Consider the following 25,962-nt stretch of genomic DNA (forward strand, 5'->3'; position numbering starts at 1 on the left):
CCCTCTCCCACTCCCCCTGCTTGTGTTCCTGCTCTCACTGTGTCTCTGTCAAATAAATAAATAAAATCTTAAAAAAAAAAAAAGGGGTGCCTGGGTGGCTCAGTCGTTAAGTGTCTGCCTTTGGCTCAGGTCATGATCCTGGGTTCGGGGGATCGAGCCCCGCATCGGGCTCCCTGCTCCGCGGGAAGCCTGCTTCTCCCTCTCCCCCTCCCCCTGCTTGGGTTCCCTCTCTCGTTGTCTCTGTGTCAAATAAATAAATAAAATCTTAAAAAAAAAAAAAAGACGTTGAGAGACAGCCTTGCCCAGGAGACCTTCTCTTCCTGGCAAGTGGGAGACTGCACTTTCCTGTGAGGGGAAGGGGCCATATGACATTTCTGACCATCGGGCTATGAAGGAAGTGACTCCTGAGACTTCTAGGACAAAGCGTCACATTGCGGTGTGGAATCTCCAGCACCGTCTACCCAGATCCCAGTGCGAGAGGAAGCCCGTGAGGAGATGGGCACAGGAAGCTCAGTTAAGGTTCTGTCATTACCCAGGGTACTTATGCTTTGTAGGCTGTGTGGTCCCCTAGACCTGTTCCAATCCCATCACTCTGTGCACCTCAGTGCCATCCTACTTCTGCACAGTGTCTTATTTTCAGTCCAAAACCAGAGGTTGTTGAGTTGAAGGGTTATCTGCCAGCACCCATCACAAATGACAATTCTTGTTTTGTTCTTTTTTCACATTTTCTCCAATACTCACGTAGGATATTACCCAGGCTGAAACTATTTGTTTAGATCTTACCACGAGGAAATGTCCATTCACTCATTCATTCATTCATTCATTCATTTGCTCAATAGGTATTTTTGAGCACCTACCATGTGCCAGGAACTGCCCGACACTGGGAATTTGATGGGAACAAAGTCAACAAGGCCATGCTCTCCTCCGAGAAGGTACAGCTCATTTTTGCGTGTGTGCTCCCCTTTGCCTGTAATGACACAGATGATTTTAAATGTCTGGATTTGAAGGTACCAAGGAGTTCCCAGAACAGCCATATTGGACTCTTTAGGTGGTTCCTTTTTCTCTCATTTCAAGGACTTCTGAAGCCTCCTCAGGGAGCTTTCCTTTAAGAAGCTCGTGACCTGGGGCGCCTGGGTGGCTTAGTCGGTTAAGCGTCTGCCTTCGGCTCAGGTCATGATCCTAGGGTCCTGGGATTGAGCCCCACACTGGGCTCCCTGCTCAGCAGGGAGTCTGCTTCTCGCTCTGCTCCTCTGCCCCTCCCCCTGCTCGTACACACACTCTCTCCCTCTCAAATTATAAATAGAATCTAAAAAAAAGGAAGAAGAAGAAGCTAAAGACTTGAAAAAAATCTACCATACCAGATCTAGTATTATTTAATATTATCTAAGCCCAGACGTCCTTTACCTCTTTACTGCAAACCCTATTCAGACTAAGGAAATTCAGACTTTATGTCATCTATCACGTAGACCCCCCGAGGAGCTCCCAACTTGCCTTCCTAACTCCAAAGATGAGTTTTTCAAATACCTTGCTACACCACCATGCCAGGGTGATTTGTCTGAAACCCAGATCTGACCAGGGTGCTCACCTTCTTAACTCTCTTCACTGCCCATGAGAATGAAGTCTAAGCTCCTCAGCATGACATCCAAAGCCCTCATGACCATCCCTGTCTCTCCGCCCTCAGCTCATCAGTCCCCCTCATTGCTCTGTTCAAACACTGCTGAGTGGCTTTGGGGGCCCCTCACTCCATATGGCATCATGGCATCTTTTCCTCTGAATGTGAGGCTCTTCCCATCTTCCTTACCAAATCCAACTGCCACTCATCCAACAAGACCCCCCACACTTCTCCTCCAGGAAGCCTCCTCTGAACCCCAGGTGGGGGTAGTGCTCCTTTTCAGGGCTTTCATAGCACACTGCACCTCTATCCTTATATATCACATTCATACTGAAAATTCTGTTGTTTGGAATATTTCCTCTACTAGAAAAGGCACCTTGGAATTAAGGATTGTTCTATATTAATCCTTATTCTCTGCTGCCTGAGGCAGCAACTGGTACTTAAAAAGTGCTCAGTAGAGCTTTGGTGAACTGAACGAATACAGGCCCTGCCTTCACCATGCCCTTCCTCTTCACTTCATAAGCAATCTTGCACTTGGATCCAGAATGGGCAGGCACCCACAGTGACTTTCTACTTGCTCCGTAAGATTAATTTCTCAGTAATCAAAGGGATAATTCGCAGAATGAAATGACCAACGAGATTCTAGTTGAAATCTCTCATCATGAGATGTTCTGTGTCACATCTCTTTCATGTCTGTATCAGGAACACATCAGTTCCTTTCTTTCTTCCATCCCATTCCACATAAGCCTCCTCTTCCGCTCCACTTCTGTCCTTTAATAAATGTTGCGATCTTTGCATATAGCCCTTACAGTTTATATCCATGTAATATGTGCTTGTGTAATATGAATTCATCCTTCTTTTCAAAAACTGAAACATTGTGGATGGTGAAGGATTTGGGTTTTTTGATGGGGAGGGTTAGTTACTCTTTTGATTTTTGTAATTCTGTAGCTTGCTCTTTTCCCTCAGCAATATGTTTTGGAAACCTCTCTCTATAATGACATAGAAATTCAGCTTTTTCTACCTAAGTATTCCTACAGTGCGACCATAGCTTTTATTTTTTTAAGATTTTATTTATTTATTTGAGAGAGGGAGACTGGGCCAGCGAGCATGAGCAGGGGGGAGGGGCAGAGGGACAAGAAGACTCCCCACTGAGCAGGGAGCCCAACGTGGGGCTTGATCCCAGGACCCTGAGATTGGCCACTTAACCAACTGAGCCACCCAGGTGCCACACAGCTTTTTTTAAAAGCAGCTATCTCCCTGTTGGTAGAACTTTGGTAGTTTGTTTCCAGTCCTTTACTATCATAAACAATTTTGTGATGAACATTATTTTATATCCCATCCTGCATACCTCTGTAAGGCTCTCTCAGGGTTACTGCAATAGGGAACTGCTTTGTCAAATGGTGGGATATTTTAAATAGACACTATGAGGGACCCATTTCTTCACATCCTTGCCAATTCTTAATATCATCAAATTTTATAATTTGTGTCAAATCAATGGAGGTTAAATAGCTGGTTTGCTTTAGTTTTTGCTTTCTTTGTTTTTGTTTTTTGCATTTTCCTAGTGAAGACCAGCATCTTTTTAATTTTTATATTTGCATATAAAATATGCTTATTTTAAATAAAACATGCAATATAAATAAATATAAAAAGACAAATACACACAATATATTTACTTTTCTTACTTTATACACATTCAAATTTCATTTGTGACCTTTTTCTCTTTGTATGTCTGTCTCCTTTTTATTGACTTATAGGAGTATGTTATGTATCCTGGGTCCTCATGTTTAATTTTCTAATCACATACATAATATTGATAATATAATAACATTAATAATTGATAATACTATAAATACTATCATTGGTGAAACATTGTTTTAACATTTTTTACATCAAATTTATTTTATTCTTTGTGATATTTGCTTTGTGCATCTTGTGTTAGAAAGCCTTCCTCTTCCTCAAGGACCTAAAAATGTTTTCCCGTATTTCTGTCTGTCTCCAGGGTATTTTTACTTTCAGCTTGAAGAGTTTCAATGGAATAGCTACCACTTCTGGTGCTGGACCACACACCCTGCTGACGGGGCTGTTTCTTTCAGCCTGTGCACTTCGCAGTTGACACTTCCGGGCCTCGGTCCCCATCCCACCAGCTGTCCTTGCTTGCTGCTCACATCTGTCCTCACCACCTCCTGGCGCTCCCACAGTCCCAGCTCTTGGTGAGAGAAGGTGAGGGAAACAGTCTCATGACACCGCTGCTTTCAGTGCCCAGTCCTGACTTCATACCGCCTTCAGCGAAGGAGCACCTCCCGTGCCACCCACTGAGCTTCGAAACCGAGGAGCAACCCTGGCACTTAATTGATAGGAGGTTCATGTGATTCCTGGGCCACCCTAAAAAAGGCTTGTCTGGTGTTTCCTGATAAAGGAATATGTACCCACATCGAGTAGCAGGAGGGGCAGTAGTGAGGGGATCTGAAAAATCTTGGCAGGTTCTGTCACAGCCTGGACAATTTTCCCAAGAACTCTCAGACGCTGTTGGCCACCAGAGTGGTGCTCAGCTGCCTCCATACTAAAGAATCAACCCACATGGCCATGCCCGTCTTCCTCGTAGGGCCAGAAAAAAACTCCCTCACACCCCCAAGTGCCTGTGAATTCCGTTAGGGGCCCCCACTTCTCGGGAGCCAACAGGCTTCAGACTACTGCACTTTTTCAGCAGGAGAGAACTTCCTCTCTGTCAAAAACCTTCCCTTTTTTCAGAAAACAACCTAAATTCCAAGACTTCCAAGCCTAAACAAAGAAGAATTTAATTTCCTTACTTAGGGTAAGCCTGGAGGTGGCAACCCAGGGCTGACACAGCTGCTCAGAGATGCCTTCAGGCACCAGACGCCTTCTTCCCACCCAGATGTTCTTACTGCATTGGCTTTCATCATCACACGAGTTTGCAGGATGGCTGCTAGTCCTCCTGAAAATATAGAATTCCAGGCAAGAAGATTGGGGGAGAGGAATTCCAAACACCTTTTGATCGGGAAATTTAGAAGACTGGTGGTATATCATCTGCCAGAACCCTGGCCAAGGGCTACAAGAGCACCATAACCCTTGCGGGGCGGCCATGCTTCATTCACTTGGGCTACCACAGTCGCTTGCCCTCCCAGGATCGAGGAATTTCTGCCAACTATCTAAACAGTTGGGGCTTCTATAGCAGACAGTGAGAGGGAGGAAATGCTGTTGGGTAAGTAATAGCCAGCACACACACCAAAGAGAAATCTGTGGGAAAACAGGACTATGGAAAAGGATATAAATTCTCCAGGGTGGTAATCAGTGGTCCTATCACAATTTCTATCAGATAGATCGGCAAACCCAGGCTTGGTGTAGGGAGTGCCCAAGGTGGGCTGGAATGTGTTTCTAGAATGTTGGGGATGCCAGGGCTCTTGGAATCCTACAGTTACAATGCATGTTCTACCCAGTGTGAAGCAGAACCCTGGAAAGCTAATGGGGATAAAAAGAGCAGAATCCAACCCATGGAAGAGAGATTAGAAAAACTGGAACAGGGTGTCTGGGCTCAGCTAAGTGGTTCGAAGAGCAGGGCTCAACGGTAGTTTCAGGAGGAAACTAGAAAGCACCTGAGAAATCAACGCACAGGTGATTGTATGGCCCAGCTGGACGTAGCTAGCATTAAAAAGGAAAGCTTGGACTTGGTAGACATACAATGACACAGAATTTCCTCCAGGCATACTGCCGGAACTCCAAGAACAAGGTCTAAGCCGGAAGACAGCCACTGGCTAGGGTGAGGCTCCCATAGTCTACGTGCCCCTGCCCTTGATGGAAAAGCCCAGGCCTGTTAAAGCTGACCCTAATTGAGGCAACAATGGCTGGAAGGGGAAAGCCCAAGGTAACAGGAACTAATACATTCTATTCAACTCTTCCTTATTCATCAGACTCTCTGTATCCATCCCTATAATGAAGCAGACACCCCCACTCCTTCCATCTCTCTGCCCCAGGTGCTATCATTCATGTTTATGGGTCTAGAGGAAAGATGGAAAAAACAAGCCTCCCTCCCCTTTTTTCCCCATGACTCCCTTCCCATTCTCTTGACTTGGGTTTTGATTCTTGTCAGTTGTACCAGACTTGGGTACCCTCTGGTTTATTTTTGCATCATTGTTCTCCATTTCATATAGAAGCGCTCCATCCACTGAGGTAACCTAGGACATAGACAGACGTGAGAGCCTTGCACATTGTTTATGCTTCAGGCCCCACACAACCAGGATCTGGAACGCCTTTACCTTTTTTCTCCCACCCCTTTTCCCACCTAGAATTGTAACTTATTGCCTGGAAACACAGCCACCCTTCTGCAACCAGGAGGGATGTCAAGCATCTTAGTGCATTTATTTTGTTACCTAAAGACTTTCTTTTTAGGACTCTGTGATCTCTTGCATACTGCAGCTCAGTTTTTACTCTCTACTCCTGTCTCCCAGCTTTCTCCATCTAATGGAACATAACAGGAAGAGATTTGATGATCATTTACTACAGAGCAAGAACCAGTGCAACTCTGTGGCATATGGCTTGATTTATTTGGGGGTTCTTATTCCCAAACAATATAGGATATAGAGTATCTTCTTGCTAGTAAATTATCTAATTATTGGAATAAGACGTCTTGCTTAATAAAGACTACAAGATCGTTATGAACTCAGAAGTTCCATCCAGAAGTTGGCTTACTATCTTCTCCCTCCCCTGCTTTTTTGACTCACCACCCAACTTATAAATAAGAACATCACCAATTCTTGCCTCTCTCCTATCATATCGCCCTGTGGCCTTCTCAGATATAACCACCATCCTGGACTGTGTGTTAAATCATTCTCCTGCTTTTAAAAAAAAATAGTTTTATCCCAAATGAATGCATTTCTAGGCAATATATCATTTCATCTTGCTTGATTTCTATCGCTCTAAAAATGAGTCCCCAGTTTAGGTGGTCTCCTGGGGTTGCTTTTTCCAGGGTGCATTATGTCGGTGAGATGCCTCATGTTCTGTCAAGCTGGAGTGAATTCATCTTCAGTGCTGTGCTTTCTTTCTTATTCAGCAAGAGATGAGGAGAATCGCAGGCCCTGTTCCTCCTACTTTTAGCCTGGGTGACATTCTGTCCTCCACAGTGAAGCTGGGGATGGCTCACCTCTTCACGATGCAGTGTTGGGGTATCTGGCCTGCCAGGTAAGTGAGGGCCGCCACATGTGTGAGGATTGCTAAGTGAGACAGGAACAACTTTCATAGTTCATCGATGATGTTATTGCTTCTCTGGTTTAGAATCGTTCTTCAGAGAACAGAAATTGTCATGTCATTTCTCAAGAATGCATTTAGTGGGTTCTTTTTTTTTTTTTTTAAAGATTTTATTTATTTATTTGAGAGAGAGAAAGAGCACAAGAGGGGGGAGCGGGAGAGGGAGAAGCAGACTCCCTGCCGAGCAGGGAGCCCGATGCGGGACTCGATCCCGCATGACTCCAGGATCATGACCTGAGCCGAAGGCAGTCGCTTAACCAACTGAGCCACCCAGGCGCCCCATTTAGTGGGTTCTAAGATGACACTATCACAACCTATATTGTTAAGAGCGGGGGTGACCCCATGATTTGCTCAGTGCCCCCAACACAGACAGATCTCATGAGAGTCACATTTCTCTTAGTCTTGAATGCATATAACTTGAGCCTTAAATTGCTCTCCATATGGTCCTAATCAAGAAACTTCAACAAGAAACCATGAAGGCAACATTATGGGCACCATGGGCCCAAAGCTTCATCTGGAACAGGAGCTACAAGACCTGCTCCTGTCCTGAGTCTGCTAGCCATTCACGGCATACCCTGGAGTGGGCTTTCCTTCCTGACCTCAGTCTGTTCATCCCTGAAATGAGAGGACTGGGCCAAATGGGCTTCACTAAGGTCCCTTCTGGCCCCACAATTCTAGCATACTTTATCTCAGAAAAAAAACTAAGAAAGTAGAAGCCTTGCTGCCCAACTCCAAGGTGAGAATAGGGCTTAAGCTGCACTGTCTGTTCTGCATGCGTATTCATCGAAGTTTCTCAGCAGCCAGAGATGCCCCATTGTTTCATTAATCTGCTTCACTGAGTGCAACTTGGGTTTGGAGATAGACCAAGGCTAACTGGCAGGTGACGGAGGTTTCAGTTTTCCTTTCTTCCCAACAAAACAATAAAATCCACCATCTGGGTTCTGCCTATCCATATGGATTTTCCAGTAACAAAGGCACTTCGAGTTAGCTTCAAAAACCATGAGCTTATGCTGACTCTACAGATTCCAAAATTAGGAGGTAGAAGAAATATCTGCACTTATCCCATAAGTCAGTGTGGTTTTGTCTCATAAATGCACAAGGAACATACCTTCCCTTACTCATCCAAGGAGCTCATCTGGGCTCTGCCACTCACTGCTGGTTGTGACCTTAGGTAAATCCCACATCCGCCCTCGCAGCGAAGAGGTTGGACCTAAGGTCTACCTCCTCTGAAGCCCCAAGGTCAGGCAGTCTGTCTATAATGAAAGAAACACATGCACATACCTATTTGAGAAGAGTTCAACATACAGAAAAACCAGTGTGGATCCAGACGTTACCTTCCTCCATGTCTTGGGTATTCACCGAGCATCTATTCTGTGCTGGACACACGCATTGTGTCTTTATACACCCTGCCAAGGTTAGAATGTCTGTCAGTAATATTGTTCCTATTTAACAGATGAAGAAATTGCATCTCAAAGACAATAGGTAACTTTCTTTTTTTTTTGGAATTACTTTTTTTTTTAAAGATTTTATGTATTTTTATTTGTCAGAGAGCGAGAGCACAAGCAGGGGGAGCGGTAGAGGGAGAGGGAGAAGCAGGCTTTCCACTGAGCAGTGAGCCCGATGCGGGACTCAATCCCAGGACCCTGGGATCATGACCTGAGCCGAAGGCAGACGCTTAACGACTGAGCCACCCAGGCGTCCTGGTAACTTTCTTAATAATACACTTATTAGTCCCACAAATACTGCATGTCAGCCCTAGGATTTGAACTGAGGCCTGCTCCGAAGTCCAGGCTCTTTAAGCAACAGATTCTGGAGGTCTTTGCCTAGTAGGAAACAATACAGAAACTGTATATGGTTTTCACGGTGGCGTGCTGCTAAAGTGTCTACACACGGTGTCCTCATTGGATGTGTGCACTTCCCAGCGTGTCAGCTTGTCTCCCACTGTCCCTGCTTTAAAAACGTAACTGGGGAGAAAGGAGATTGAGGAGTGTCTCAGTTACGTGCGGCATGTCTGTTAACGATCGAGGGGCACACAGAGGGCGGGAAAATGCTATTCTGTTTACTTTGCTTTATGTTCTCCGAAACAAGAAGGAAACCAACTTGAATTACACCTAAGCAAACATTTCCTTGGCAGCGAGAGTTTCAAATTTGACATTGGTGTGATGTTTACACGTTTATATGAACTAAACGCCAGGCAGTTCTAAAAATGGGCAATGATGCTATGGCAATGTGCTTTATCACTTTTAAGAGACTCATCTTGAGGAAAACTGGACCTTTTCATATAGTAGCACAAGTATTTTCTCACCGATTCTAAGCAAATATTTTATAGGATGCCTACATGGTCTTGCTCCCAAATGTTGGGAAGCCATAAGCCATAAGGGGACCCCAGTGTTAGGCACAAGATAATATAAAATGAGATTCTCTTCCTATAAATGGGGAAGAAGTACAAGTGGAAAGAACACATAGAACACCCGGAAGTACAAGTGGAAAGTGAATTTGAAGTTGGGGAAGCAAACGTTATCAGTCTTACAGGACACCTCCACGTCTGGTCAAAAGTGATCCCCAGGCTGTGACAAAGCCAGAACTGAGAAAAATAAAATAAAATGCAGTAGCTGCCTTCACCGCTTGCCCTTCCTCCCTCCCCGCCCCCCGCGTCTGGCCCATAAAAAATAAACAGGAGCCGATCAGGGCGGAAGAGGCCGACACAGAGGAGGCCTTGGGCCAGATGTCTCCGCAGGACAGCACTAAGCCACTGGCTTCCAGGGTGGTGCTAGACCCAAATCCCGCCGTTCCAGCAGGGATTCTGGAACAGGGCTGAGTTTCACTGGCTGATTTTTCTGAAGGCAGGAGTGTTTCGACGAGGTGACAGGAGAGCCAGGTGGCTCTGTCCCGTCGAGAGGAGGGGAGCTGGGAAGGGCCGGCCGCCGCGCCTCCGTCTCACTGGACCGCAGCCCACGCGGTCCCTGCGGTGCCTCCAGCCGCTAGGCCGAGACCTGCAGACGGACGCCAGGCCACGGGGACCCCCGCCCAGCTGCTTTGCCACCGTGCCCCTGTGTCCGGGAGTGAAGAAACCCGTTTGCGCTAAGAGGCGGGATGGAACTTGCGGGTTTTCGCCCCCAGCCGGGCTCCCGGATTTGAATCTTCATTCTGGCTGCCACGCCTGCACAAGCCTCCGTCCTTCCACCCCTCTTTTCGGCCTTTCCTTCCTTTAAAAAAAAAAAAAAACCTTGACTGGTGGATAGAAGAAGAAGCACACGGCTGTGGACGCATCTGGGCTGGAATCCTGACTCAACCGCACGGTGGCCTTGTGACAGCAGGTCAGTTACTTTGGCCACTGATGCCCCTGCTGCACGTGACCGAATTGCGGGTGAGAAGGTTGCCGACTGCACCAGCGTAAGTCCAGACCCGCGCCTCCCCCAGTGGCTGATATGACAACAGCCAGGTCTCCTTCTGAAGAACGGCACCCCCGCTGTGCTCCCCACTCATCTTCCTGTGACCTGCCCTTGAGCACACGGAGAAGACGATGCCTCCGTTGAACGTTGCCGGATTCAGAGACATACGGGGTTGTTTCCTCTGCTTCTGCTCCCAGGAAAGCTGAGGGCTTTCCACCTCAAGCCTTAGCCCATCATGCGCCCTGGCACCGAGCACTGAACCGGCCCAGTGCCAGTCAGCTCTGCAGGCAGCGCGCCCATGCCAGGGCTCGTCCCAGGAGCTGTTGCAAACCCAAGCTTTCCTCGGTACTGTGTGGGCTCTTATGTGTGATGGGAAAGATCATACCAACAGGGGCCGAGGCTCCCTTCTACTCTAAGTGAGGAGCACCGGTCCATGCCTCACAGGACGGAGGGGATGTCTCGTGAAATCGTGTATGTGAAGAGCCCAGGACAGGACCTCGCACTAGTAAGTGCCAGGAGATGTTACTTTCCCTTTCCGATTTTGTCATTACCTCTTTATGCTTGTCCGTGTTTGGATGTCAACGAAGAGTAAATAGTGAAGGACCATAAACAGAAAGATGAAGAACAAAGCACATTAACCAAAAGCTTTCCTCTTTATGTGTATCTGCCATGCCTCGTTCACAACTTCGACTCCGTGAAGACAGGTACTGTTTCATTTGGTTTAGCAAATACATTAGGAATGCCCGGTCTAATATCAGTATCAAGGAGAGTTTGGAAGCGTCATCTCTGCAAAGGAAACCCTTCTAGGTATGCATCCCGATCTTTGGTTGAGTCAACCATCTGTGAACACAAACTTTTCAGTAGTACATGCGCTGGGATTCTAGAACATTATGAATATTGATGAATCTCCTGAGATGAAAAGACTGCATTACGAACTAATTCCATTCCAGGCAAAGGTCAAATGAAGCGGAAGGTTGAAAAATGCTGTCACAAACACAAAGCCCAGGGTCTGGACTCTGAGTAACGCTCTACCCTGAGCTGTTTTTCTTTTTCATCAGAATGACACATACATGTTTCCTAAAAATCAAATAGTGTAGAGACACTGATAAGGAAAAGCAATTGTCCCCTGCCTGCCCCCCACCCTCCATCCTGCTCTCCAGAAGCCATCACATTTAATAATTTCTGATCTAGTTCTTCTGTGGCTGCCTCTGAAATTCTCAATAACAAGCTCATGGAGCTATTTCTGGGTTTATCAGCTTTATATATTCTTAAACTTTCTGTTATGCTAAGTGTTGGTTTTGTTTGCTTACACCCCCAATAGCTTTCTCTATAACATACTCACATACTATATACATATATATGCATATGAAGTATATGTTTACAATACCTATTCAATTGATCTATTTGTTGTCTCTATAACTTTAAATTATATCCTTACCTCTCTATTTCTTTTTGCATTAATAAACGGATGTATTTCTCTCTTTAAAATATAATCACCAATGTTCATTTATTAATCAAAAGCAAATGGGAAATAAAAATAAATATCAAACTACTGGACAAATCCCTTTCCTGCTCTGATTTATAATTTAGGATTCCTACCTGTTGGAGATAGTAAGCAGTCAGCTGAACATCAAGTCTACTGAAAAATGTAGATTATCTTCGTGGTGTGAGCTTTGCTGATCTATATACATAGTCTAGCCATTTACGGCTGAGCTCCTTTGTGGGATCTTTTGGGGCATCTTCCAAATATCCAAGGCCTGCACTCCTGGAGCCCTGCTTTTCCTACATCAGTGAGAACATGCAGCTTTCTCAGACTAGGAATCATTGACTTCCATCAACCCTCTTCAGAGCTCTCTTGAATAGAACTATTTCCTGGATCCCACAGCTTTTTCTTTTTTATTTGATCCTAATTTTTCCTAGAGTACAGTTTCCCAGGACAAAGAGGAGTGAAGGTTGGATTTACAGTGATGTTAATGAAGCATAAAAGCTTTAAGGCCCCCCCCCCACCCCGAGCCCCACTACATGAGCTTCTTCCAAGGCCCTGGGAAGGAAGGGTCTTTGCTTTAGGATCGTGATTGTGTGCTTTTATAAAATCTGCAAAAATAAGATAGTTTAACAGCGATTGTTTAGGAGAAATTCTCTCTCCTACTTCCCGTCTGTCACACCCATCTTGCTAAGTTATGATGCAGTGGCCCAGAAGCATGTTGAAATTTAGCTAAGGGGAAGCTGAGTCGAGGATACACTGAGTTTAGATATAAGAGTCATGGGTACCTCTATGTATAGTTGAGTATTTGCCAAATCAGAGAAGAAATGGCTTCCAGAAAACTCTTCTCTCTGTGTCTCCTCCCTCCCCAGGGCCTGAGGTCATATCCCAATCTGAATGCATTAATTTCCTATACTATCAATAATAAATAACAAATTTGGCCAACCGTAGTACAGAAAAGACTGAATATTTCTTTTCTCTCTATAAAAATATAAAATTGTCATATGCAGAAGCAACCAAAAAGTATGAAGAAAACGTAGAATAAAGTACGATAGAAGTCAGTCAGTGAATCAAAGGGTTTTTTTTATTTTATAGTGTTTATAATATTTAAAGCTAATATTTTTGTTTAATTGCGATTTCTTCATGATTCTAAATTACTCACTTTTGTACCTAAATGTGGAGTAGTTATTTTTAATGTTCTTCTTAAAGAGAGCCCCCCAAGTTGCATAGGCTTCAGGTCCCACCAAAACCGAATCCATCACTTTATTGGAGGTATATTTCCTGAGGCCTCCAAGTCTGAAAATGACTTATATTGATAGATAATGTGGCTAAGTAAAGAATTCTAGTTTGATTTTTTGTTTCCCAGATACCCGAAGGTATTGAACCAGTGCCGAGAATACCATCTTGATTCAGTTCCCTAGTTTAGTAGAGTGGGGTGAAAGCAGGCAGGGTGGATAGTCAGGGGTTTCACACCAAAAAGAGCTACACCCGTTGCTAAAGTAGAGAAATTATTTTGTAGCAGTTAGTACATGGCCTGTGTCCTACGATCACCATCCTGCCAAAGTCTCCCCAGGGTGTCCCGGCCACTGCAGACTCTCCTCTTGGATCACCTAGACCTTGCCACAGCCCAAACAGCTAAAATGCCCAGCAAGACTGTACTTTAGTGCTACTTCTAGTACCATCCATTCTGATGGGTCAATGCCCAGGTCATACAAAGTGTTAAATATCTTGACTACTGCCACCGGATGGTGGGACTTTGTTGTTATTATTATTTGGTTATTTTACTCTGGAAGCCATTGGTATTTTCTTTTGTCTTGTGAGTTCTGAAATGTCACAATAAGGTGGCTCATATGAGCCACTTTTTTCTCACTGGGCTGCATCCTCCACCTTGGACATCTTCTGTCAGTCTGGGCTCTTATCCTGACCCCTCTGCTGCAGGAAAGCTTGTTCTGATTCTGAAAACTGTCCAGCCTGAAATGGGATTATAAATTCTTTCCTTAGGGAATTGCCCTGAGATTGTTAAGGCAGCCAACTCTTCAGTTCACTTCAGAAAACACTGCACACAAATAGATGGAAAACTAGGTTCCCCCCCATAGGGCCACCTCACGCTGCCCCCCTTCTCAGGTCAGCACACACTGACCTCCCACCCTCTCCGCTTGTATCCAGCCCTTTCCTTCCTCCCATGTCTCTCTCTCTCTTTTTTTTCTCCTCAAATTTTTATTTAAATTCTATTTAGTTAACCCATAGTGTAATCTTGGTTTCAAGAGTAGAATTTAGTGATTCATCGCTTACATATAACACACAGTGCTCATCACAACAAGTGTCCTCCTTAATGTCCATCACTTGTTTAGCCCGTCCACCCACTCACATCCCTTCCAGCAACTCTGTTTGTTCTCTACATTAAGAGTCTCTTATGATTTGCCTCCCTCTCTCTCTCTTTTTTTTCCTCTTCCCCATGATCATCTGTTTTGTTTCTTAAATTCCACCTATGAGTGAAATCGTATGGTATTTGTCTTTCTCTGACTGACTTATTTCACTTAGCATAATACACTCTAGTTCCATCCATGTCACTGTAAATGGCAAGATTTCATTCCTTTTAATGGCTGAGTAATATATATATATAGCACATCTTCTTTATCCATTCATCAGTCAATGGACATTTGGGTTCTTTCCACAGTTTGGCTATGGTTGATAATGCCGCTATAAACATAGGGCTACATGTACACCTTCAAATCTGTATTTTTGTATCCTTTGGGTAAATACTTAGTAGTGCAATTGCTGGGTCATAGGGTAGTTCTATTTTTCAGTTTTTGAGGACCCTTCATACTGTTCTCCAGAGTGGCTGCACCAGCTTGCATTCCCACCAACAGTGTAGGAGGGTTCCCCTTTCTCCACATCCTCACCAACATCTATTGTTCCCTGACTTGTTAATTTCAGCCATTCTGACAGGTGTGAGGTGGTATCTCATCGTGGTTTTGATTTGCACTTCCCTGATGGCAAGTGATGTTGAGCAACTTTTCATGGGTCTGGCCATCTTGATGTCTTTGGAATAATGTCTATCCACATCTTCTGCCCATTTCTTAACTGGATTATTTCTTTTTTGGGTGTTGAGTTTGATAAGTTCTTTACAGACATTGGATACTAGCCCTTTATCAGATATGTCATTTGCAAATATCTTCTCCCACTCCGTAGGCTGCCTTTTAGTTTTGTTGATTGTTTCCTCTGCTGTGCGGAAGATTTTTTATCAATGAATTCCCAATAGCCCATTTTTGCTTGTTTCCCTTGCCTCTGGAGACGTGCCTAGCAAGAAGTTGCTGCAGCCGAGGTCAGAGGTTCCACCTGTATGCTCCTCTCAGATTTTGATGGATTCCTTTTCACATTTATGCCTTTCATCCATTTTGAATTTATTTTTGTGTACGGTGTAAGAAAGTGGTCCAGTTTCATTCTTCTAAATGTTGCTGTCCTGTTTTCCCAACACCATTTGTTGAAGAGGCTGTCCTTTCCCATTGGATCTTCTTTCCTGTTTTGTTGAAGGTTTGTTGACCATATAGTTGCAGGTCCATTTCTGGGTTCTCTATTCTGTGTCTGTTTTTGTGCCAGTACCATACTAACTTGATGCCTCCACCTTTGTAATATGGCTTGAAGTCCAGAATCTTGATGCCTCCAGCTTTGGTTTTCTTTTTCAACATGCCTTTGGCTATTTGGGATTTTTTCTGGTTCCATACAAATTTTAGGATTGTTTGTTACCACTCTGTGAAAAATGCTGGGGGTATTTTGATAGGGATTGTATTAAATATGTAGATTGCTTTCAGTAGTATAGACATTTTAACAATGTTTGTTCTTCCAATCCATGAGCATGAAATGTTTTTCCATTTCTTTGTGTCTTCTTCAATTTCTTTCATAAGTATTTTATAGCTTTCAGAGGACAGATCTTTTACCTCTTTGGTTAGGTTCACTCCTAGGTGTCTTATGGTTTTTGGTGCTATTGTAAATGAGATCGACTCCTTGATTTCTTTTTCTGCTGCTTCATTATTGGTGTTTGAAATGCAATAGCTTTCTATATGTTGATTTTATATCCTGCGACTTCATTGAATTCACGTATTAGTTCTAGAAATCTTTTGGTGAAGTCTTTTGGGTTTTGTACATAGAGTATCATGTCATCTGCAAATAGTGAATGTTTGACTTCTTCCTTGCCGATTTGGATGCCTTTTATTTCTTTTTGTTGTCTGATTGCTGAGGCTAAGACTTCTACCACTATGTTAAATAGTAATGGTGAGAGTGGACATAACTGTCTTGTTCCTGATGGTAGAGAAAATCTCTTTTTTACCCCATTGAGGATGATATTATCTGTGGGTCTTTTGTATGTGGCTTTTATGATGTTGAGTTATGTTCCATCTATCCCTATTTTGTTGAAGGTTTTTATCAAGGAAGGATGCTGTATTTTGTCAAATGCTTCTTCTAAATCTATCAAGATCATATGGTTCTTGTCCTTTTTTTTTTAGTATACATTTTTTTATTAACATATAATGTATTATTTGTTTCAGGGATACAGGTCTGTGGTTCATCAGTCTTACACAATTCACAGTGCTCACCATAGCACATAACCTCCTCAATGTCCATCACCTAGCCACCCCATCCCTCCCACCCCTCTCCACTCCAGCAACCCTCGGTTTGTTTCCTGAGATTAAGAGTCTCTTATGGTTTGTCTCACTCTCTGGTTTTGTCTTGTTTCATTTTTTTCCTCTCTTCCCCTATGATCCTCTGCCTTGTTTCTAAAATTCCACATATCAGTGAGATCATACGCTACTTATCTTTCTCTGATTGACTTATTTTGCTTAACATAATACCCTCTAGTTTCATCCACGTCATTGCAAATGGCAAGATTTCATTTTTTGATGGCTGCATAATATTCCATTATATATATATATATATATACATATACATATATATATATATATACACACCACATCTTCTTTATCCATTCATATGTCGATGGACATCTAGGCTCTTGTCCTTTCTTTTATTAATGTGGTGTATCACGTTGATTGATTTGGGAATGTTGAACCCCCTTGCAACCCAGGAATAAATCCCACTTGGTCATGGTGAATAACCCTTTTAATGTACTGTTGGGTCCTGTTGGCTAGTATCTTGGTGAGAATTTTAGCTTCCATGTTCATCAGGGATATTGGTCCGTAATTCTCCTTTTCGGTGGGGTCTTTGTCTTTGTCTGGTTTTGGGATCAAGGTAATGTTGGCCTTGTAGAAGGAGTTTGGAAATTTTCCTTCCATTTGTATTTTTTGGTCTGAAAATATGCATCGTATGATCTCAGTCTTTTTGTACTTGTTGAGGGCTGATTTGTGACCCAGTATGTGATCTATTCTCGAGACTGTTCCATGTACACTTGAAAAGAATGTATATTCTGCTGCTTTAGGATGAAATGTTCTGAATATATCTATCTATTAAATCCATCTGGTCCAATGTGTCATTCAAAGTCATTGTTTCCTTGTTGATCTTCTACTTAGATGATCTGTCCATTGCTGTGAGTGGGGTGTTAAAGTCCCCTATTATTATTGTATTATCAATGACATTATGTTTGTTATTGATTTATTTACTCAGATGCTCCCAAGTTGGGGGCATAAATATTTACAATTGTTAGATCTTCTTGATGGATAGACCCCTTTATTATGATATAGCGCCCTTCTTCATCTCTTGTTACAATCCTTGGTTTAAAATCTAGTTTGCCTGATATAAGTATGGCTACTCTGGCTTTCTTTTGATGTCCATTAGAATGATAGATGGTTCTTCATCCCCTCACTTTCCATCTCCAGGTATCTTTAAGTCTAAAATGAGTCTCTTGTAGGCAGCATATAGATGGGTCTTGTTTTGTTTTTTTGTTTTTTTTTTCATCCATTCTGATACCTATGTCTTTTGATTACAGCATTTAGTCCATTTACATTCAGAGTGATTATTGATAGATATGAATTTAGTGCCATTGTGTTACCTGTGAAATTGATGTTTCTGGTGATGTTCTCTGGTCCTTTCTGGTCTTTGTTGCTTTTGGTCTTTTTTTTCCCCCCCACTCAGAGTCCCCTTTAATATTTCTTGCAGGGCTGGTTTAGTGTTCACAAACTCTTTTAGTTTTTGTATGGGAAACTCTTTATCTCTCCTTCTATTCTGAATGACAGCCTTGCTGGATAAAGTATTCTTTGCTGCATATTTTGCCCCTTCAGCACTTTGAATACATTATGCTGCTGTCTTCTGTCCTGCCAAGTTTCTGTGGACAGATCCGCTACAAACCTGATCTGTCGTTCCTTGTTGGTTAAGGATTTTTTTCCCTTGCTGCTTTCAGGATTCTTTCCTTGTCTGTATATTTTGTGAATTTAACTATGATATGTCTTGATGATGGCTGGCTTTTGTTGAATTTAATGGGAGTTCTCTGAGCTTCTTGGATTTCAATATCTGTGTCCTTCTCCCAATTAGGGAAGTTTTCAGCTATAATTTGCTCAAATAAACCTTCTGCCCCCTTTTCTCTCTTCTTCTTCTTCTGGGACTCCTATGATATTAATTTTATTACACTTTAATAAGTCGCTGAGATCTCTAAGTCTACATTTATGTCCAGTACCTTTCTCTCCCTCTTCTTTTCAGCTTCATTATTTTCTATAATTTTATCTTCTATATCACTGATTCATTCCTCTGTTTCATCTATCCTCATTGTCATGGCATCCAGTTGGTCTTGCATCTCAGTTACAGCATTTTTTTATTTCTGCCTGACTAGTTTTTAGTTCTTTTATCTCTGCAGTAAGGGATTCGCTAGTGTCTTCTACGATTTTCTCAAGCCCAGCTAGTATCATTATGATTGTTTTTTTTTTAAAGATTTTATTTATTTATTTGACAGAGAGAGACACAGCGAGAGCTGGAGCACAAGCAGGGGGAGTGGGAGAGGGAGAAGCAGGCTTCTCGCCAAGCAGGGAGCCCGATGCGGGGCTCGATCCCAGGGCCCTGGGATCATGACCTGAGCCGAAGGCAGACGCTTAATGACTGAGCCACCCAGGCGCCCCCTTATGATTATTGTTTTAAATTCTGGTTCAGGCATCTTACTTATATCTGTATTGATTTAATCCCTGGCCATTACTTCTTCCTGTTCTTTCTTTTGGGGTGAATTCCTCCATCTTTTAATTTTGTCTGGGTCACATTTTTTGTGTGTGATTGTTAGGAAAGTCTGTTGTATTCTTGCTCCTGAGACTAATGGCTATATTAAGAAAGGATCCTGTAGTGTCTTGGGCCTGGTGCTTCAGAAGGTGTTTCAGAGTGTGCACTCAGCTATTGTGTCTTGGCTGCTCTTCCTCAGGTCAGTCCTCTGCAGAGTTTCTCCTCCTGCAGCGGGGGTGTTGGATTTGTCAACTAGGTGTGTTTTGGTCTACTTGTTAAAAGAAGCTAGATTAAAAAAAAAAAAAAAAGGAAGCTAGATCCTATTTCCCCTAGAGCTGAAGCTTTGCAGCACTCTATGACCAGTAGACTTGGTGTGTGAGAGGGGTTTGTGCTGGTCTTCTGTGGGAGGGGCCTGCTGGGCTGTTTCTCAGGGGGACTCGCCCTAGTGGGGATACACCGGCAGAGTGTGGGAGGCAGGGCTTGGTGGAAGTGGCTCTGGCCTCCACTAGGTGGCGCTGTGTTGCTCACTGAATTGGTCGGTGCCGATGGGTGCAGGGCGGGTGGGGAGGAGGATAAACGGCATCTTCCTGCTCTCTTCTCCCTCTAGTGGTGAGTTCATGCCTTCCACTCTTCAGGAAGCCCTCATAGAAGAGCAATCACCCCTCCTGTGTCCCCAGCTTCTGTCAGATCCCTGTCTTCACCCTGTGTCCCAGCTGTCTGCCTGCCAGGTGGCAAAGTACTCTTGTGTTTTATCTCAGGTATTCAGCTGGGTTTCAAAATTCCAAATTTTATGGACCTGCACAGTGCAGAGCCATGCTGATCCTCTGGGGGAGGGTCTTGTCACACTGTGGCTGTTGCAGGTTTGTCCCAGAAAACAGTCACACAACTGTTCACCAGTTCAGAGTTCATGGTAAAGCACAGCAAAAAGCTGGTTCCGAGGTTTGCTGCCCTTAGCCAGTGTCTTTGTTCCTATGCTAGTGGACTGGGCAGCACATTTTGACCCTGGAGAGGCCATGCCACCACTCCCAAATGCACTCCAAGCCTTTGAACTGTTTCTCCCTGTGAGATCCAGGGGATCCTCGGTCCACGGTGCCTGCCACTACGCCTTTGCCCTCCTTCCCCATAGGAGCACCCTGAGCCTGGCAGGCATGACCCTGGCAATAGTGTGGACCTCCAAACCTTCAGACTTTGAGCTCCACTGTTTTTATAAAGACCTGAGGAAGCCCCTCTCCTTTTCCCAGTCAGTGGTTTTGGGGAAGAGTTTTTCTTGTGGAATCCCCTGGGTGGGCTCTTATTCATTCTCTCTCCTTTCTCTCTCATTCCTCTCTCCGTGATCAGGGCTCCCTCACATCCATAGCACCTGCAGCTCTTCTCTCTCCCATATCAACCTCCACAACTCCTACCTTCTATGATGTGGCCATTTCTCTACCTCTAGTTGTGCAGCTTGCTCTCTCAGTTCTCAGATCAATTTCTTGGGTGTTCAAAATACTTTGATATTTATCTAGCTGTGTTTGAGGGACAAGGCAAGCTTAGGGTTCCCCTACTCCTCCACCATTTTAACTCCTCCCTCCCGTGTCTCTTTCACTTGTGTTCTCCTTCTCTTATCACTGACATGATGTGAATACTTTCACTCCCAAATGGTCTTTGTGTTTTACTCTTTCTTCTGATGCACAGATGCTTACCTATCATTTTTGTCTTCCAAAATTATACAGAACTGTCCTTTGCATGCAGAATATTGCTTATGGTGTCCAAAGCTCTAGAAAGTAACCTCTGTCTGGTTTCTAAATTAGTATGACAATGTCCACCATCACCCCCCACCCACCCACTGCCTGATACTCCAATCCCTGCTTGGCTCACTGTCTCCAGAAGCTTTGCTTTGCCTGGGATGACCTTTCTCCCCAACCATTCTGTAAGCTTTAGCTCACACTCCACCCTTTTCATAAGGTTGTCACAGATCCAAACATCCTCCTCCCCACTGCCAAACTAATCTCTCCCTTATCCATATCCCATTGACTTTTGCATGTGTAGCTTTCTACCTTTAGATTCCCTTGTGGGATTCTCTCCCTAGGTTGTGAGCTTCTGCAGGCAGCTAAGTCTTTCCCCGGCTGCTAGCACAATAGTTTGTACATTACCTAATATTTATAATTTAATTTGAGAGAATGTAAAGAGAGATGGTTCTGTGAATGGAAACTCCTTAGGTAAAAATGTCGAAAAGATCTAGAGAACCAGAACCCTGCAGATTTTTTATAATGGAGGCTTAATTCTATTTGCCGAGACTTTGCATCTCTGAATTTCAGAACAATAGAAGAGGAAAAGTTGGAATAGTTAAGAGGCTTTTTCCTCTGGTTTTACCATCAAGCCTTGTTGCACAGCTGCTCTTTTTATTCCTGACCCAAGCCTAAGGTTAAGGCAAGAGGATCAGGCAAAGGGATCTCCGCATCCCACTAAGTAAAAGGAACTTGCAGATTGTAAAAACAGGAGGCTAGCCCACACCATCCGAGAGCCTCGCCATCGTTCCCTCCAGAGGATTTCAAATGCTTCAGGCCTCAGAATTTGGAGGCAGGCATACTGCCCCACTTCTACCCATGTGTGCAAGGAGCCCCGTCTAAGGCGCTGGGCCTGGGGATGAGGAAGCAAAGCATTTGACTCACGGTTTTTGCCTGTTTTATCAGGAGTGTGCAGAAGGCCCATCAACCACCTTTGCCCTAGACAAAAACATTTGATCATCTTCCCAAAAAGCAGGAATATGGAAAAGAATTGACTACTTCCTCCTCTTCTAGCAACACCCTTTGCATGTGCTCTATCTTTTTGTCCTTTGTTCCTCCTATGTTGCAGTTGAGGGAAGCCTCAGAGTTCTGATATTTTGCAGGATAGCAGGGCCAGTTAAATGTGAGGCTCAACTGAAGATCTGAGCATCTCTAGAGAAAAAAATCAGGGGTCCAAATCTGACCTCTGCTACCAGTATTCCAATATCCCTTTTTCTTTCTTTTACCAAAACAGTGGAATATTTTAAGAATCAAATTGTCAATTATTTTACTTATTTTCTCTGCTATGAGAAAATAATTGAAGTCTTAATAGAGAAAGTAGAATTCTAAAGAGGCCTCAAATGGTGGAATTTTAGGTTATTTCTGATTATAAATGTAATGCATGTAGAAAAAAATACAATGAAACATAGAATTTTTTTAAATTTAAATAAAATTTTAATTGTCCATCAGGGGCTTGTGTTTTTTACTCTCGGGTTGCCCTGACATCTTCAGCACATAACTTCCACCTCTTTTTATTTTTTTTATTCTTATGTTAATCCCCATACATTACATCATTAGTTTTAGATGAAGTGTTCCATGATTCATTGTTTGTGCATAACACCCAGTGCTCCATGCAGAATGTGCCCTCCTCAATACCCACCACCAGGCTAACCCATCCTCCCACCCCCCCTCCCCTCTAGAACCCTGTTTGTTTTTCAGAGTCCATCGTCTCTCATGGTTCGTCTACCCCTCCGATTTCCCCCGCTTCATTCTTCCCCTCCCGCTACCTTCTTCTATTTTTTTTTTTTTCTTAACATATATTGCATTATTTGTTTCAGAGGTACAGATCTGAGATTCAACAGTCTTGCACAATTCACAGGGCTTACCAGAGCACATACCCTCCCCAGTGTCTATCACCCAGTCACCCCATCCTTCCCACCCCACCCCCCACTCCAGCAACCCTCAGTTTGTTTCCTGAGATTAAGAATTCCTCATATCAGTGAGATCATATGATACATGTCTTTCTCTGTTTGACTTATTTCACTCAACATAATACCCTCCAGTTCCATCCACGTCGTTGCAAATGGCAAGATCTCATTCCTTTTGATGGCTGCATAATATTCCATTGTATATATATACCACTTCTTCTTTATCCATTCATCTGTTGATGGACATCTTGGCTCTTTCCACAGTTTGGCTATTGTGGACATTGCTGCTATAAACATCGGGGTGCACGTACCCCTTCGGATCCCTACTTTTGTATCTTTGGGGTAAATACCCAGTAGTGCAACTGCTGGATCATATGGTAGCTCTATTTTCAACTTTTTGAGGAACCTCCATACAGTTTTCCAGAGTGGCTGCACCAGCTTGCATTCCCACCAACAGTGTAGGAGGGTTCCCCTTTCTCCGCATCCCTGCCAACATCTGTCATTTCCTGACTTGTTAATTTTAGCCATTCTGACAGGTGTGAGGTGGTATCTCATTGAGGTTTTGATTTGGATTTCCCTGATGCCGAGCGATATTGAGCACTTTTTCATGTGTCTGTTGGCCATTTGGATGTCTTCTTTGGGAAAATGTCTGTTCATGTCTTCTGCCCATTTCTTGATTGGATTCTTTGTTCTTTGGGTGTTGAGTTTGATGAGTTCTTTATAGATTTTGGATACTAGCCCTTTATCTGATATGTCATTTGCAAATATCTTCTCCCATTCTGTCGGTTGTCTTTTGGTTTTGTTGACTGTTTCCTTTGCTTTGCAAAAGCTTTTTATCTTGATGAAGTCCCAAGAGTTCATTTTTGCCCTTGCCTCCCTTGCCTTTGGCGATGTTTCTAGGAAGAAGTTGCTTCGGCTGAGGTCAAAGAGGTTGCTGCCTGTGTTTTCCTTTAGGATTTTGATGGACTCCTGTCTCACATTGAGGTCTTTCAACCATTTTGAGTCTATTTTTGTGTGTGGTGTAAGGAAATGGTCCAGTTTCATTCTTCTGCATGTGGCTATCCAATTTTCCCAACACCATTTGTTGAAGAGACTGTCTTTGTTCCATTGGACATTCTTTCCTGCTTTGTCAAAGATGAGTTGACCATAGAGTTGAGGGTCCATTTCTGGGCTCTCTATTCTGTTCTATTGATCTATGTGTCTGTTTTTGTGCCAGTACCATGCTGTCTTAATGATGACAGCTTTGTAATAGAGCTGGAAGTCCGGAATTGTGATGCCGCCGGCTTTGCTTTTCTTTTTCAACATTCCTCTGGCTATGCGGGGTCTTTTCTGGTTCCATACAAATTTTAGGATGATTTGTTCCATTTCTTTGAAAAAAGTGGATGGTATTTTGATGGGGATTGCATTGAATGTGTAGATTGCTCTAGGTAGCATTGACATCTTCACAATATTTGTTCTTCCAATCCATGATCATGGAACGTTTTTCCATTTCTTTGTGTCTTCCTCAATTTCTTTCATGAGTATTTTATAGTTTTCTGAGTACAGATCCTTTGTCTCTTTGGTTAGATTTATTCCTAGGTATCTTATGGTTTTGGGTGCAATTGTAAATGGGATCGACTCCTTAATTTCTCTTTCTTCTGTCTTGCTGTTGGTGTATAGGAATGCCACTGACTTCTGTGCATTGATTTTATATCCTGCCACTTTACTGAATTCCTGTATGAGTTCTAGCAGTTTTGGGGTGGAGTCTTTTGGGTTTTCCACATAAAGTATCATATCATCTGCAAAGAGTGAGAGTTTGACTTCTTCCTTGCCAATTTGGATGCCTTTGATTTCTTTTTGTTGTCTGATTGCTGTGGCTAGGACTTCCAATACTATGTTGAATAGCAGTGGTGATAGTGGACATCCCTGGTGCATTCCTGACCTTAGGGGGAAAGCTCTCAGTTTTTCCCCATTGAGAATGATATTCGCTGTAGGTTTTTCATAGATGGCTTTTATGATATTGAGGTATGTACCCTCTATGCCTATCCTCTGAAGAGTTTTGATCAAGAAAGGATGCTGTACTTTGTCAAAAGCTTTTTCTGCATCTATTGAGAGGATCATATGATTCTTGTTCTTTCTTTTGTTAATGTATTGTATCACATTGATTGATTTGCGGATGTTGAACCAACCTTGCAGCCCAGGGATAAATCCCACTTGGTCATGGTGAATAATCCTTTTAATGTACTGTTGGATCCTATTGGCTAGTATTTTGGTGAGAATTTTTGCATCCATGTTCATCAGGGATATTGGCCTGTAATTCTCCTTTTTGATGGGGTCTTTGTCTGGTTTGGGGATCAAGGTAATGCTGGCCTCATAAAATGAGTTTGGAAGTTTTCCTTCCATTTCTATTTTTTGGAACAGTTTCAGAAGAATAGGTATTAATTCTTCTTGAAATGTTTGGTAGAATTCCCCTGGGAAGCCATCTGGCCCTGGGCTTTTGTTTGTTGGGAGATTTTTGATGACTGCTTCAATTTCCTTAGTGGTTATAGGTCTGTTCAGGTTTTCTATTTCATCCTGGTTCAGTTTTGGTAGTTGATACATCTCTAGGAATGCATCCATTTCTTCCAGGTTATTTAATTTGCTGGCACAGAGTTGCTCATAATATGTTCTTATAATTGTTTGTATTTCTTTGGTGTTGGTTGTGATCTCTCCTCTTTCATTCATGATTTTGTTGATTTGGGTCATTTCTCTTCTTTTTGATAAGTCTGGCCAGGGGTTTATCAATCTTGTTAATTCTTTCAAAGAACCAGCTCCTAGTTTCGTTGATCTGTTCTACTGTTCTTTTAGTTTCTATTTCATTGATTTCTGCTCTGATCTTTATGATTTCTCTTCTCCTGCTGGGTTTAGGCTTTATTTGCTCTTCTTTCTCCAGCTCCTTTAGGTGTAGGGTTAGGTTGTGTACTTGAGACCTTTCTTGTTTCTTGAGAAAGGCTTGTATTGCTATAGACTTTCCTCTTAGGACTGCCTTTGCTGCATCCCAAAGATTTTGAATAGTTGTGTTTTCATTTTCATTGGTTTCCATGTATTTTTTTAATTCTTCTTTAATTTCCTGGTCGACCCATTCGTTCTTCAGTAGGATGCTCTTTAGCCTCCATGTATTTGAGTTCTTTCTGACTTTTGTCTTGTGATTGAGCTCTAGTTTCAAAGCATTGTGGTCTGAAAATAGGCAGGGAATGATTCCAATCTTTTGGTACCAGTTGAGACCTGATTTATGACCTAGGATGTGATCTATTCTGGAGAATGTTCCATGGGCACTAGAGAAGAATGTGTATTCCGTTGCTTTGGGGTGGAATGTTCTGAATATGTCTTTAAAGTCCATTTGGTCCAGTGTGTCATTTAAAGTCTTTATTTCCTT

The sequence above is a fragment of the Neomonachus schauinslandi genome, chromosome 12 (genome assembly GCF_002201575.2).
Source record: "Neomonachus schauinslandi chromosome 12, ASM220157v2, whole genome shotgun sequence".
Taxonomy (NCBI): Eukaryota; Metazoa; Chordata; class Mammalia; order Carnivora; family Phocidae; genus Neomonachus; species Neomonachus schauinslandi.